General features: G+C 37.0%; 1 pseudogene; it reads right to left on the minus strand.

Annotated features, from left to right (window-relative positions):
- Positions 1–7,982: 7,982 nt before the first annotated feature.
- Positions 7,983–10,480, minus strand: LOC149259664 (TPR repeat-containing thioredoxin TTL1-like; annotated as a pseudogene).
- Between the last annotated feature and the right edge of the window lie 5,945 nt (positions 10,481–16,425).

Below are 16,425 nucleotides of genomic sequence, written 5' to 3' on the forward strand. Positions count from 1 at the left end.
CTTTGACAAACTTGAGATTAATAGTTTTTGTTTTCTCAATTTCTTTTCTAAGACCAACAATTTCACCTTCTAATTTTTCAAGATGTTTTTCCTTTTCATCAATCTGAAATTGTAGAGTATCAATAATCATGTTCTTTTCTTCTATACATCTCTTGAGTCTAGTAATTTCATCATAAAGGTTATCCACATCTATAGCATCCTCATAATTGTCATCTTCAAATGCCATTAACAATCTATATTTGTTACCTTGTTCATCTTCATCACTGTTTGATAAGCCATCGCTATCTTCATGGGTGTAGTAGCTTTTCTTATTTGTACCCTGTTTCTTGTTCCATCTAACTGGTTCCTTTCCTTTATCCTTATAAGAGCATTTTGCAGCATAATGACCTACTCTTCCACAAGCAAAACATTTGAAAGGTAGCTTACCTCTGAACCTTCCGGAACCCCTTTGAAGATTTCTGACAAAGTTTGATTCTTCTTCCTCTTCTTCTGGAACATGACATGCTTCATAGTGATCTTCTTTGCCTGATGCTTTAAAAGCAGCTTCCCTTCTATCTGATGGACCTCCCTTTCTCATTTCATAAGCAGTTAGAATTCCATGCAGCTGAGACATAGTGAGAACACGGAGGTTTTCCTTTTCTTCTACTGCAGATACTTTAGATTCAAACTTGGGAGATAAAGATCTTAGAATCTTTTGAACTACTATAGTCTCTTTTATCTCTTCACCCAAATTTTTCATACAATTAACAATCTCATCTACTCGAAGAAAATAATTAGCCACACTTTCATCATTATACATCTTGAGAGTCTCATATTGAATCCTGAGAGTTTGAAGTTTAGCTTCTTTTACCTGTTCATCTCCTTCATAGCTAGTGATCATTTTGTCCCATATCTCTTTTGCTGATTTGAAGTGCATGACCTTCATGAACTCTGTTTGAGATATACTTCCTAATAGAGTGCTGACTGCTTTTGCATTTGTTTCATACTGCTTTTTCTCAGCTGGATCTGTAGGAGTAACTGAAGGAAAGGCATAGCCTGATTCTACAATGTTCCAAACTTCTGTACCAAGAGATTGAAGATATGCAGTAACTCTTACCTTCCAATAATTGAAGTTTGTTCCATCGAAGACGGGTGGCCTGATTGATGCTTCTCTCTCGTAGTTGCTCATGATGAACGATCTACCTTCAAGCGATCAAGCTGTTCTGAAGGACCTGCTCTGATACCAATTGTTGGAAATAATACTGAGGGGGGGGGAATCAGTATTATCTAGCAATTTACCAAATCTTCCTTATTTGATCTTTTGAAATATTCTTGCATATCAGTATCATAAAACAATGAGCATGAATAAAGAAAATAGACAGTCACACCAAAGAACACAAGATGTAAGGTGGAAACCCAATGCGGGAGAAAAACCACCTGCTGCAATAATGTCTCTATCTTCTTTCAAGAAATTCTTTTTACAATGATTTTGTACTGGTGCAGTCCTTTACCAGCACGCAGGCTGCAACCTGCAAAGAGCTACAACTCCTTCTTGTTTTCCAGACTTCTCCTGGAAGGGAGCTACAACCCCCTACTTCTTTTCAAAATGATCAACAAGTATACAACAGATACAGTCTACTACAGATATCAGATCAGTAATTACAGAAACAACCCAGAACACCTTATGAACAGAAATATACAGTTAACAGATCATCTTGAGACAGGGACGCATATTTTCTTTCTGTGGCCTGCGACTGGACGCAGTATACCTTATGCTGTTCTGCGTGCAGACGCACTGTTTCTTTTGCTTGTCTGCGACCGACGCACACATCAACACTATCGCGCCGCGTCTTTTGCTTCAGAGACGCACCCAATACCACAGTCGCGCCGCGTCCTTCGCTTCAGAGACGCACCTGATCCTTTACTGTACTGCGTCCCGGCGCACTTTCCCTTCACTGAATCTGCGTCCCTTTAGATATAGAAGATAAGAGGACTTCAGAACCAACCCAAACACTCAGATCCACAGATCTGATCATGCGCCATATAGATCGTAGTCCATTAGAAGATTTACCCTTAAAGATATGGACTAGATCACACCAAGAGATGATCAACCAAGATGATACCTAATCCAAATGAACTCCTTTGCTTTATATAGGCAAGCTTCTCCCCAAAGCGTGGAACAATACCACGAGCCGACACCAGAGAAACACACAACCGTCGGCTAGATACCACACAAGAAGCCCCCACGAGTTTTTCTCTACCTTGAAATGTGTGCACTGGGCGGACGCACCTTCTGAACGGCTGGCCGGCGTCCCTAGACGCGGGTTCTGAATGCAATACCTGCGGGGACGCGCTTGCTAAACAAAATTTCCTGCGTCCTTCTTGATTTACCACCTGAAGGCGTTTGCCATCAAGTACAACACCTGAATCATAATGCCAACAATCATGTATTAGGCATGTTTTGGGCAAGAGCTAGTCCTAGTATCAATTGTTTAGACTTCTCATCATCTTAAACCTAATTCTTGAAAGTTATGGGTGGTTCTGGGCAGTGGCTTGTAGGCCAACCCTGAAAAATTGGCATTGATCTCATAACCACATTCTTAAAAGTGGAATATTTCGGTCATAACCACATGCAAGAGGGCTTATGGCTGCAATTGGAGCCTCATAATCACATGCACAATGTGTCATGGGTGTGGTTGGAGTGTCAAGCCTGAGAAAAAGAAGTTTCAGATCAAGTATTGATCACCAGGGGTGGTTGTCAGATACTTGGGTGATTTATGGTCCCTAAGGAATGGCAGTATGTTTTCGGTTAGTAGGCCCCACTTCCATAACTAGAACTTGGAGTTTGTGTCATATCATAGTAACACTCAAGTCATGTTTACCCTGGAGAGCTTGTAAAAGTAGGTACGTGTGGGAGGAGGCGTTACACTGAAGTTTTTTCCATGTATGTGGCTTCCCTGATCGTTGGCTCCATCTTTGTTCCTAGTTTCAATGTGTATTATCGTGTACATTACGAGGAGTATGGCCGGTTTTGTCTAGGGGGAGTTTTATCTGCAACATATTTGTGTGGAGTTTGTGGGAAACGGAACATGTAGAGCCAAAATAAGGAATTTCCCTTGCTTTGTGGTCATATTGTGGCTAGTTCAATGCCTCAACTATGCCTCTAGATATATCATTGAATGCTTCAACAAAGGTTAATCTGTGTTGTTATGGATGAGGGTAAAGAGAATAATAGGTACCACGGTGAAAAACCCCTTTTCTTATGGTCTAGTTTTTCTTAGTAGTACATATTAACAGGTTCTCTGTGATATGTATACACGTGAGGCCAAACAATTTATGCTAGTACTAGAATAGGGGATCCCCTGTGCTCTACCCATGTTTTCTGAAACCCTCTCTTTCCAAACAAAACCTAAAAAACTAGCTAGATCTAAGAATTTTTCTCCTCTGATAGGGGACAAAGAGAGTCCTGCTTTCCAAACTGTGATTAAGAGATTTTTGTGGGGAAACAAAACTATTATGGGTTAACATATTTTCTACCATAGAAGGGAAGGTCTTAGCTGACACATCCCCGCTTCAAGACTATAACATCTATAAAAACCCAACCATCATTCTGAATATAAGACTTCGTTGAGATGCACCTGGTGCTAAATTTTCTATTGGGATCCCTTTATCATATAAAGATGCCACCAAAAGGAAGGTTTTGACCTCAACAAAATAGATTCAAAGTATTCCAGATGCATATATTGTTGAACAAATAGAAAAAGCTCCTTCCATGGAAGTAAACCTTCCAAAGGTAAATTCTTTGTTCTTTGTTTTACAGTCCAAAGCAATCATATGCAGGTTCAATGGTCACTAGCCCAAACCTGAAGCTCTCATACAATGTATTGTCTCCACTTGGACTTCATAATTAGAATTTCTTTTATGTTCAAAATATTTTTTCATAATACAGTTTGAAACATAGAATGATTTGGACTTATGCATTAAATGCAGGACGCTAGTTTTGGGGTAAATCCAGTTTATTCCTTATATCGTGGTTTCCCGAGTTTGATGCAAACTCTATGTTGGTCTCTATTATGCTAGTTTGTGTTAGGATCCCAAATCTCCCACTCACATTCTGGCACCATAAAGTTTTAGAAGACATAGGAAACACACTAGGCAAATTTAAAAATTTGGATATGGAGAGAACAAAAAATGGTGTTTTCACCTATGCTAGAATATGTGTGGAGATTGACCTCAGCAAAGGTCTTCCAGATCATATAAATCTGAAACACAAAAACTTATTTTGGTCACAAGTCATAGACTATGAAAATATGGCATTTAGATGTCGTGTGCATTTTCAGACATGCCATTTATAGCAGGCTTTCCCACAGGAAAGGAAGAATCCTAGAAAGAAGAAGAGGAAAACAAACAAATCAAAAGGTTGGTAGTTTACAAAGCATCATCCTTATGAGGGAAAATAATATGATAAAAAAGAATGTCAACAAGAACAAGAAGAAACCAATGATATAACTTGCAGGGAGTTGACCAAGATGGGGACACTACGGCACTGTCGACCTCTGGCAATATACAACAAGATGAAAAGGAACTTGTTGACTCATTGACAATGGATGGATATGGGGGCTCCAAAACATCTCATGTTTCAGATATTTTTAACTCAGAAAAAGACGTCCCACATGTGGGAGAATAATTAGCCTTGGTCCTAGTTGTTCCAAATCTTGAAGGTTGGCAAACAATGCATAGGTGGGAAGGAAAAAGAGAAAAGATATGCACCAGTCAGCCTTAATTCTATTCTTAATTTTTTTGTTATTCCCAATTTATTTTCTGAGGTTCCTTGTATATGTATGACCCTTATTGCCTCTTTTCATCTCCCTCTTTGTTTCTCGACATGTACTAGCCTAATCAATATATGCATACACACTAAGTGTATCTACAAAATGTAATTTTTATTTTAATTAATAGAAATTACCATTCTTTTTCTTGTGGAAAAAAATATTTAATATCTTTATTAATTTTATTTTTTTTGTGATGTGCCTCCCAATTAGGTAAAACAGAAGGCCCATCTAACCTTTCCTGGGAACATAAAGGATGTATTAGACCTTTTATTTTGCACTTGATAATGTTTTCTTAGCTTAAATGAGTTCTTAGGAAGGTTAGAAATATTTATCGTGCTTTATGTGCCTACCATGCTTATGATGCAAGATGTTGAGAAGATTTGGCACATATCACAAGGGTATAAAATCACATATTCTTTGAATAAATCCTTCTATCATTGAAATGAGGACATGGACATGCATGCTTGATCATTGCTTAGCCTCCCCTTAGTTCATTTTCCCTTCAAACTGCATCCTTAGCGCATTTTCATGCTTACTGGACTATCTCCTGTAGCAAAATAGGGACTCCTGTAGTAGTTTATGATTTTGTAGCCGAAACTCATCTAAAATTTCATCCAACTCATGGTTAATATTCTTTGATGTGTTATAACATCCCTAGACCCCTGGAGATGAAATTTAAAAGCCAACAAACTAAGAAGATTCTTTGACCTAATTTGTTGTAGAATTTTTCTTCCTGCAAAATTAAGGTTTATTGTTTACATGCTTTATTTCAGTTGTGAGTTTGCTTTCTCCGTATAAAATAATATATTATTTCCTCATATATAAGATGGTTTGGTTCTTTTTTTTCATGCAGATAACATAGATTTTCGTATTTCCTTTCATTTCCTGCAATACGGAAACAGTTAGTACAGTCTCACAGTAACTAGATCTTATCTAACTGTTTTGATAGAAGTGGGAAAATAAAAAATATAAGTAAATGTTTCCCCTCTTAAATTTGTACAAACCTCGGGTTGACAATTAAAGTTGAGGCCCTTGGGAGTTGCAGTATTCTTGTTGCAATACTGAGGGCCATCACTTTGTGTAACATTCAATATCTTAATTATGTCGTAGGAATAAAGTTATACATTTCACGCTAAGATTATTTAGTATTGTGGATTGATAATTAAATTGTATAAAGAAGATTAATACAATTACATAAAAAAATATTAATGTAGTTGATATAGCCAAGGTTTCATAAATATAACCAAAAAAATTATTGCAACACGAAGAATGCCTTACTAATGTACACATTTACCTGATTAACCATGTATAAAAAGATTATGGGTCAACTTTAACTTAAGAAAAAAAGAATTATAAATGAATGTTATAAGTAGGAACTTATCATGGAGGAACTTATTAGAATTGGAATAATCTCAAATCCCTAGGAAATTGGTGGGTGGGGAGCCACATGGCACAAATCTAATTTTTTAAATTTATTAAAAGTAATGGACCATTTTTCTAAATAAAATTTTCTTATATATAAATGAATGTTATAAATAATAATGAGGAACTTATCATGGAAGGACTTATTAGAATTGGAATAATCTCAAATCCCTAGGAAATTGGTGGGCATGAGCCACGTGGCATGAATCTAAATTTTTAAATTTATTAAAATTCAATGCAACCTAACAAATTCTTTAATACACTACAACCGTTGATAAGCATTACGACTAAGCATATGTTGAGCATATTTCCTTGAGAATCAATCTAGGCCCTCAATTAAAAAAATAAAATAAAAAATTCAACAGATCCTCATCCACCTTAAGTGGAAATAAGAAGCCTTATACAATTCAGGCCGAGATTATTTCTTGTTATCAATAGATTTAGACGATTAGTGAAATATAGTAAATCAAACATATTAATGGTGTGTATTGATTCTAATTATTGATTGATGTTAACTTTACTAGTTATATAACTGATTTACTATGTGTATTAATTTTAACTACTAATTGATGATTTTTATTAACTTTTATCACTAATTATATAACTAGAAATTGCCCCTAGGGGTGAAAAGGTACATCGAAGGAATATAAGAGTTGGGAAGATCATCTCACCACTCACTCTAATGCAAGCACCATTAATCGTTTCTATGAGTGGAGCAAAATTGCCTCTCAATAAGAATATATAGATGACAAATATCTAAAGCCACTTAGAAGCATTAGAAAGTGGCATACAAATCTTTGAAGTGAACTCCAAATTATGAGAACTGAAAATCCCATCCATTTCTAGTGTCCAAAACTACAAAATTTTTAATCAAAATTGCACCTTTTCCTCAAACAAATTTCCATTAACCCTCTAGAATTAAAAACTTTCCAAAACGGTTCAATTTTAATAATTTCTGTAAAATATTCACCGACTTTACCAAACAAAACGTTTAAATTCAAGACACAATTTGTTTAATACTTCAAAGCTTTCACAAAAAAAATTGAATTTGAAAAAAAAAAATCTATACTTTCTGAAGAATTGAATTTGAAACTAAAATTATAATGGAATTTGAAGAAACAAGCATTCCAGTAGGGAAAAATAATTCAAGTAACAATGTTTTTCATTTTTGTATCACTAATCATATAGTATGACTGGAATCCTGGACCTAAGTTAGACATATGAATATCCTATAATATATTCCATCCTTAATATATACACAAACCAATGAATGCTTTAATAAGTATATAAACTAGGCCACCACCATCTCAGGTAGATGTAGGTGCAAATCCAATCATTTTGAGCTGCAAAATTCATCGTTATACAAAACATTATGTCCTAGTGCCCAATTCAACTGCACCAACTTTACAAGTGAAATACAAGTCTTCTGACTCTCCACAAAGTTCATTTCTGCCATGACTTGCTAAATACCAACAATCCCATGGAATATGGTTTTGCATTGCATTTTGTTGTTGTCTGATACAATTTTGTGATGCTTTGTGTTCTAATTACCCTAGGAACCAAAAAATAAAAATGGAAAGAGTGAAAAATAGACTTGTTACAGGGGCAGAGATGAAATACAATGGAATACCAGAGCCTATCTCAGAGAGAAGCACATGCCTAAAGAATGTGAAAAAGCTATGGAGGTGATCCACTTTATTTCTTTATGAAAATATGTTCAACTAAATGCATGAATCTATAGATAACTGCCTAAAGGCTATAATTTTTCATTGAGTGCTCCAACACTTGTTGGAGCGGCCCAACAATTTCTTTGACCTTGAGAGCATTGTTGTAAATTTTGAATGTGGCCTCAATACTCACACTCTCTGATTTTTCCAAAAATAGATTCTCTTTGACATCCACCTTCACATTCATAAAACACATCAAATGTACAAAGCCAAATTAAGTCATCAACAAGGTAGAAACAAGATAAGTTCAACAAAATTTCATATCTTTAATAGGGATATTGAGCTATGATACCTTAAGAAAATTTATATATGGATGTATTTTGCAAATTTTATCAACAAATGGAGATATCTTCTTGCATCTCTTATTGGATCTTGTACTCAAGTGTAATGCTTCATAATAATTTGAAGCTTCCTCCCATTGTTCAAGTTGTTAGTATTCAAAAAGTTGTGATCATTAGTGTAAAAAAAATATGAAAATAAACATATTTGGCTCTAGAGTGTAGATGCATGAATCCAAAGGTAAAAATGATCAATCCTATCAAAGAACAAATTTGGATCACCATAATCAAGGAGACTGAATTTAGCATACCTTAGCATTGGAGTCTGCCCGTTTGAGAAGGGTTTTAATGTAGCTGGTTTGAATGCTTAGAGAAACATTACAATCCTCAAATTCCTTTTCCCATTGGCCGAGCTTGGATCTATAGGCTGCTCGATTTCATATTAAAACTACATTCATGGGATCATGTTCAATTCCTTCCCCATATGTTGTGCATGCTTCAAAATACTTTCCAGATTTAAAGAGATCATTTCCACTTGAGTGAGCATAAGCCATTGCACGAGCCTTTCTAAGAAATGTATTTACCTCATGATTATATAGATCCATACAAGATGCTTTTTCCACACTAGCAACGACAATCTCAAACATGCAATCACATTCCCCCTTGATCATTCCTCTAGCACAAATTTGATCTTAGTTATATTTTAAAATCCAATTTTGTGCACTACAATAATTCCTTATTGGTATGATATTATCAATCCTTAGGAGAAGAATCAATGAATAAATGTTGGAAATAAATGTTGCATTGTGTTTGAGGATCAATTGTGTAAGGGAAAAATCAATCTTAGTTATATGATGTTTCCCAGAGGAATTTAGTTATTTATCTACAAATTGTTGCAAAAAAGGTTACGTGGAAGAATATTTTCCCACAAAACCTTTATCACAAATTTTTCTCCTGAAAATTCACTCTAACAAAACTACACTCAGAAAAAGGTCAATCCAACAACTTTTTTTCAATAATTTACCTTCCTAATGCCATATCCACCTGTGTTTGGACAAGGAGCAAATGTGCATTTCCCGTAATCCAAGAATATATGGTGGACGTATTATTTTTTGTCTTGGGTGCAATCATCAGAATTGTAGTTGCCTCATCTAATCTTTGGAGTTTTAGTAGTGCATCTACCTTGGACGCAAAGAACCATGAGTGGTGCATAAAATTAGAATCAAATTAATGAGAAAAATTCTTTATAAGGAATGTAAGAATAAAATTTTAGTACAACTAGAATGAGCTAGAGCATTGCTCATAGAAATTCAAGAGGAAAGGAATTCCAGAGGTTTTACAAACTTGTCATGCCAAATCAACCCCGCCATAATAGTTGCATTACTTTCTTTCAATACAGTTTACCAGTTTCCAATCTTTTGAGCTTTTGCACACTTAGGAGATGCATTTCCACTATTTGAGCTTTCTCTACATCACTCCAATCTCACTGTTGCCCATAAAGTTTGAAATGTGTTCTAGAATTTTCTATCTCCCCTAGCCTACATAGACTGTCCCAGAGGGAAAAGGCCAGTGAATTTAGAATCTAATGTGGAAACATCAATAAAAGATTGTTAACATAATAGAGATTCATGGATAAATACATTTACCTAAGGTAAAGAGATGCAAGTCTTTGATGTGCATAAATATAAGAATTATCAAGCCTAATTGCCTCCTGGCATTCCTGGACTACCTCAGATAAATGACCAAGTCTTGTTAGTGTGGTACATTTATTGTTGTGATACAAGGCATGTCCAAGAGACAAGGAAATCTCCCTATCATACAACAAGAGTGCCTTAGCGAAGTTCCCTTTCTTTTATTGTTCATTTCTAGCATTCTTCACATCCCTTACATTTGCACTTGAGAGAGAGCATTTCAAAATCATATTTTCAACAACATCTTGGATATTTTTAGTCTCCTCAAACTTCCCATTTCCCTTGATTATGATTCCATGCCCATTTTTACCATTCCCTGACCCCAGAACATGGCATGTTGTTACGTGTTATGCCTTTAGAAGCTCTTTTGCACTGCTTGGAACCCTTACATGGCCACAAAAGATTTTCCTAGAGGGAACATTATTCCCATTGGGAAGGGTGTTTCCATTGCTAGTACTCAACTCTCCAGAAGAATTAGAAGAATAATCACTCTTTAGAGAAGGAGGGTAGTCATTGTTGCTCACTTGGGATCGACACCATGTTTGTCTCATCATTCAAATCCTCAAGCGAAGCATTGCTAAAAAAAAGACTGGATTCTTCCCCGATGATACCGAACTTATCCATAAGTCTTTGGCGACTGCATATTCATTAGACACCCCAGATCTCCATCAGAAAATGAGAAACCAAAATCCCCAGTGATAAAGGTCTCTATTTCTTCCCTCACCATTTATCATCTTCGACAATCACATCGATCGACGTTGGTTCATACCTCTTTCCTTCCGATTTCTGCACCTCGAGATCGTCTTTCTTCAGTTCCATATCCCTTGCCTTCAGTGTGGCGAGGCCAAAATCGACAATTCTTGTAGAGAAGCCACCATCCTGTAGAATATTTCTACGCTTAATGTCGCCATGAATCTTTCCTCACCACCTTATCATCTCTGGCAATCGCATTGACGAATGTCAGTTCATCCTCTTTCCTTCAACTTTCTGCCCCTCAAGATCCTCCTTCTATTTTTCCAAATCCCTTGCCTTCAACCTGGCAAGGCCAAAATCAACAATTCTATCAGAGAAGCCACCATCCAACATAATATTCTTACGCTTAATGTCACCATGAATTATTGTAGGTGTTGGCATTTACTACTCACTCACTGCTTTGCAAATGATCAGTGGTCCAGGATGCATGAGAATGGTGAAGTTTAAGCCATTTCCTAAGCCACGGAAGTTATCAGAGCTTAATGAGATCCTCTCCATTGCATAATACTAGGAAAAATATTTCCGGTGGTATATAGAAGTCCAAAAAAGGGTTCTCGGATCAAAAGTTAGTGCATGTAGAAGATTGCCCCTGAAAATCCCAACTGATTGAGGAAAATGGCTAAGTATGGAGAAAAAATTGCAATCGGGATCCAGGAGGCTCATCGCATATCGCATATCGATGTTTAGACGGGTATTGAGCATTGAAGGAACGAGAAACAGTGATCTGTCGATCGTCGATATCACAAATTGGCAGTCGGCGGATCCAGGTATAGAATTTATCGCAATTGGCCATCTGTAGGATCCTTGGGGCACATAGCTAAGGATATCAACATATTACAGTCCAGACCGCCGATGTCGCATCCCACATCCCAAAGATCCAGCAGTCCATCAATTAAGGCGTACTCCAAAACATGCGGGGGGACGATTTGCGATATATTGTCGCACCATCGTGGGTGGGCGACCCCCCTTCTCTCTCCTCCATGTGGCACAATCCCGCATCCCGCATCCCGAATCACAGCAATCCTGTAATCTAAAACTTCAAAGACCTTGCGGGGGCTGATTTGTGATTTTTTGTGTAACATCACCGAGGGGCCAGGAAAACCATTTACAAAGGAAAAGCACGACAAAACAAGGACTGGGCTGCCACTTTCTCTCTCCTCCACGTGGCATCGGCGATCGACTATCGGTAGAGTCCCATGGTCTACGCTTAATGATATTGGTGGTTCTCGGCACCGAAGGCCGATATCGCAGTCCCACAGTCCTGTGATAACGACAATCGGCGTATCGGTGGGATTTTAACCTAAAATATCGGTAAGTTGTTGATCTTTCGATAAAGTGGTGCATTGTCGGGGGGCTTAGAAAACCAAATGCAAAAGGAAAAGCATGAAAAAATAGGGTTGGGCAGACCTTTTTCTCTCTCCTCCAAGGGGGCCATGTGGCAACATGTGATTGGTTCTCGAACCTGACATGGCAGCTGACGTTAGCAATGACATGGTACTACAGATGTTGACGTGGCGGGTGGACACGTGTCACTCATTTTTGGCGTTTTCAGGGGTCCTATGGGGCCGTTTCAGGGTGCCACATGTCACCACTCACAGGATGACATGTGGCAGTAATGACATCACCCTGCAGATAAACGATCACAGCAGTTAAGGGGTAAAGGCTTAAGACAATGGTGCAGTGCGATTGCGATATGCGGGACTCCTCCCTCGGATGTGATAAGTTATGAGCCGTGATTTAGAAAGAGCTCGGGCTCGAGAAATCGGTCAATGATGGACTTCTGCAATATAAAGAAAAAGGCCCTCACGCAGTTATTGAGAACTTTGGTGCCAAACACATGGGCCTTTGGTTCCAGCCCCAGTCATATAAGGAATTTCAATAAAGGGGATATAATAAAGAGAGGATAAGGGAGAAATCCAAAGGTGCCCTTTCACCCATCCCAGAGGCATAAGCATGTGCCCTTTCGCCTATATGAAGAGGTGAATGTTCATGCCCCTTAAGACTTCTATCATTAAACCGAGAATGCACCCTCAGGCTGGATCAGGGCGCCGACTGTGCTCATAAGGTTTTTATGGCAGAAATCGACGAGGTCGGTGCTAAAAGCAGTCGTAGAGGAAGATATAGGAGATCAAGCCTTTGAGACTAGGTAAAGAAAAGCGTCAAAGGATTTGGTAGAACATTTAAGACCAATGTGACAGAGTCGGTCCTGGAGGCGGCTGTAGCAGTAAATTAGGAGAGGGATCATTTAAAACCAAGTACGGGAACCCCCCAGAAATGGCTCTTCATAACCCATTCTCAAGGTCGGCATTGAAGGTCTTAAAGACGAAATGACAAGAGTTAGTTGAGCAACGCAGGAGCATATGTCGTGAACTAAATGCAACCATGAAACAAAAGTGATTACAGGGATGGGGCGCTGGGATTTTGCATTAATGTCTCACCTATTCTGTGATTTTGTGATGTGCCTTCCTCTGTGAGGCCATTATTATTGTTCTTAATGTTTTTTGGATACAGAACCTCCCCTGGCCGAGAGAGCAAGCTGACTTGACAACTGAAAACTTGGCCTAAGATTTTATGTATGAAACCATGATTGAAAGCACCCCCTCTTCTTATAAATAATGGGTCGCAGCACTGAAAAAGGGTTCTGAAATCTGGAATAAAGTCATATATTTTTGTGAAAATTGTATCACTTAGTCACATAGATCTTGCAAAACACTACAGGAGTAGTGGTGATTCCTCCTTTGATGTATTACAGTTTGTTACTCTATTTCATTCATCTTGTATGTTTTCCTCTTTGAATTCATGTGATAATATATACTCTGATATTTCATATTTGTCCACAGATTCATCTGTGTTAAAGTGTTAATGCATATGCCTATGTGAGGGGTTGAAATTATATTTCCGAAATTGTATTGTGTGAAGCATATCATTCATTTCTTCTTTGTCCATTACATATTCCTGTCACTCAAATAGTTATAGTAAATCTTATGGTTTCAGGCTCTATATTTTATATATAGAATTCTTGGTACTCTGAGCTCTATATCCTGAGTTGTCCCTTTTCTTTGTCTTCTGTCATTTATCTTATAAAGCTGATTAAACTATAAGTCTTTGAAGTGATTAGCCCCCACTATTTCTATTATATTTCTGGGAACTATGTGTGTGTGGAAATATTGAAACATACAGCTTGTATTTTTGAATGAAAGAACCAACTCTCTGATATCTATGTATAGAATACAGTCGGTGTCTCCTCCTGCTTGAGAATCATTTGAGGCACACCGATTTAGATGTACCCAGACACTGGTCCTGTAAGAAATCCAAGGTTATCTCTGGGAGTGACAACATCTTCTAGCACCGTTGTGGGGGAACGTATTGAAGGATTTTTCCCCTAGGATATGATAAATTGAGCACCCTTCGTGTATGTAGGAAACGTTTGTTCTGATTACATTCACATCACCTTGGTGACTCCACACCACCCTCATTATCATTCATCACCCTGACTTTTAGAAAGCCCCATACTCGCTTAGACACCTCACAACAGAAAGCCCCATTTGTTCCTAACCCTGAAAAATTAATTTTCGGAAAAGTATAGAGAGAGAAAACTCCCCCTACCTCTGCTACCATCTCACCAGCCTTTGTCACTTCCTCCTCCAGGTCTCATCCCCCTGTTGCTCATAATTCAAGACTTTCTCCTAAGACCCTGACATACCCTCCTTCCCCTTCAACCCCTGCGATCTTGGATAACATCTTTTTTAGACTATTTAACAAGAAGAAGGGGCACAATGATACAAATTTGACCAGAGAGGTGTGCTAAGAATAGGAAATGGAACATACCAAGTCTATGGTAATGCCCCTCATAAGTGAAATATTTAGGAACGATGATCATCATTTCATGCCACTCCTTTTTTAACCAAGCTCTCTGTACACCCTACTACCACTACTCATTTTTGTGTTCATCCTTAAGGAATAAAGGAACATCAATGCCAACAAGGGTTCTTCTCTTGAAACAATGTTCCCATTCAATTGGTATACCATTTTCCTTTGAAACACTCTGCTCCATGACTGAGAATCAAATCTCAACGATTATGACATTTTCACCATTAAAACTTTCAGCAAATGCATGTGCCACACCATTGTGATACCCATCACAACTGAAACAAAATTGCTCCCAACCAGCCTTTTGGAACTATTCCCAGAGTTCTGCGATGACCTCTAAAATCTCAGGGCCTTCTGTTTCTCTTCTTTGCATGCAACCACTCTTCCCCATTGTTCTCAACAACTTCCCACAAAAAATGAAACCGATACTAAATCAACGACACTGATATTTGAAACTAACTGAATGCAATGAACTTGTCCATCGTTATGAAAACTAATCTGCAAGTTATTTAGTAGGTAGGTTAGTAGTCAAGTATATATGATATATGATATATGATAGCCTTGATGAGGTTATAGTTATTTCTAACCTCGGATGAAATTTCAATGTAATCACCTAATCTACAACTTGTGATCCAAAACAAAATTTTACTTACTATCAAATTCTCATTACAATTAAAAAATGAATAATAATTTTTTAAATAGAGTGGTTGTCCAATTTTGACTAATGTGTGCAACGAAATTAACTCAAAATTCTATGATTGTCTCATCTTGCAATTACATTGTACTTGGAAAATGTGAGAGCAACTTTGCTTAAAAAGAATAAAAAGAATGCATCAATAAAAATTAAAAAATGTGTCATATGAAAAGAGTTATGGTTTTTTCATCATGATAAAGTGGGGTGAATCTCTATTGTTAAACAAACCATTTAATTTATATGACTATGCTAATTTTAATAATAATTACATATTAAAAATATCATTTCTTAATAACAATTATATATGAGAATAAAGATAAGAAACTATTAAACTGTATTTTTAATTTTTTTAAAATAAAATAAGAAAATATTAAAAAATACTTATATAAAGACATAAGTATTGACATAATGAAATTTGTTAATATAATTATAAATAAATGTGTAGTTTGTGATTATTTAAAATGTATTTTTAATTACAAAAACTTTACAAATTACATAACTCAAATTTTTAATTTTATAATTCTTATAAATATATATGAAAAAACACACATATATGAAAATCAATAACTACACATTAACCCAAAGAAAGTTAAAAAATCCTACACCCTAATAATTACTATAATTCTTATAAATATACATTTAATTCCAAACAAAAAAAGATAAAAAAATAAAAATAAAAATAAAAACCTATAATTACAAATTGACTCCTAAAAATTAAAATATCCTACCACTCCAATTTAATGCCCATGGGTAAGTTGACTGTTTTTGCATCTTATTGCAAAAGGAGAAACCATACAGATTATTAAAACTCATACATCCATCCGCAAGACAACACCGAGGCCAGAGGCACCGCGGGCCAAAACAGCCCTGCACGGCTCTCCCGGGCAGGAAATTAAATTATTATTAATAGTTTGACCCGCCTGCAAGCGCACCCGCAAAGGCAAAGTCATATAAGTGATAGAAATCTTACACAGGGTTTGAAATCTTACACCCAAACCCTCACATGGCTGCTTGAGGTCATAATTACAAACAACAAACGGCTGGATCTAAAATATCTGCTTCACTCGAGCAACAGTTCGAATCCTGTGCCTGACATTACCAAACCGTATACATTACACAAAGACCAGAACTTAGCCTTTAATCTCGATAAATAAAACCACAGCACAATCTTCACGCCTT

This window comes from Pinus tabuliformis, chromosome 6, assembly GCF_031772625.1.
Source record: "Pinus tabuliformis cultivar Carrire ecotype Pingquan chromosome 6, CPIR1, whole genome shotgun sequence".
NCBI lineage: Eukaryota > Viridiplantae > Streptophyta > Pinopsida > Pinales > Pinaceae > Pinus > Pinus tabuliformis.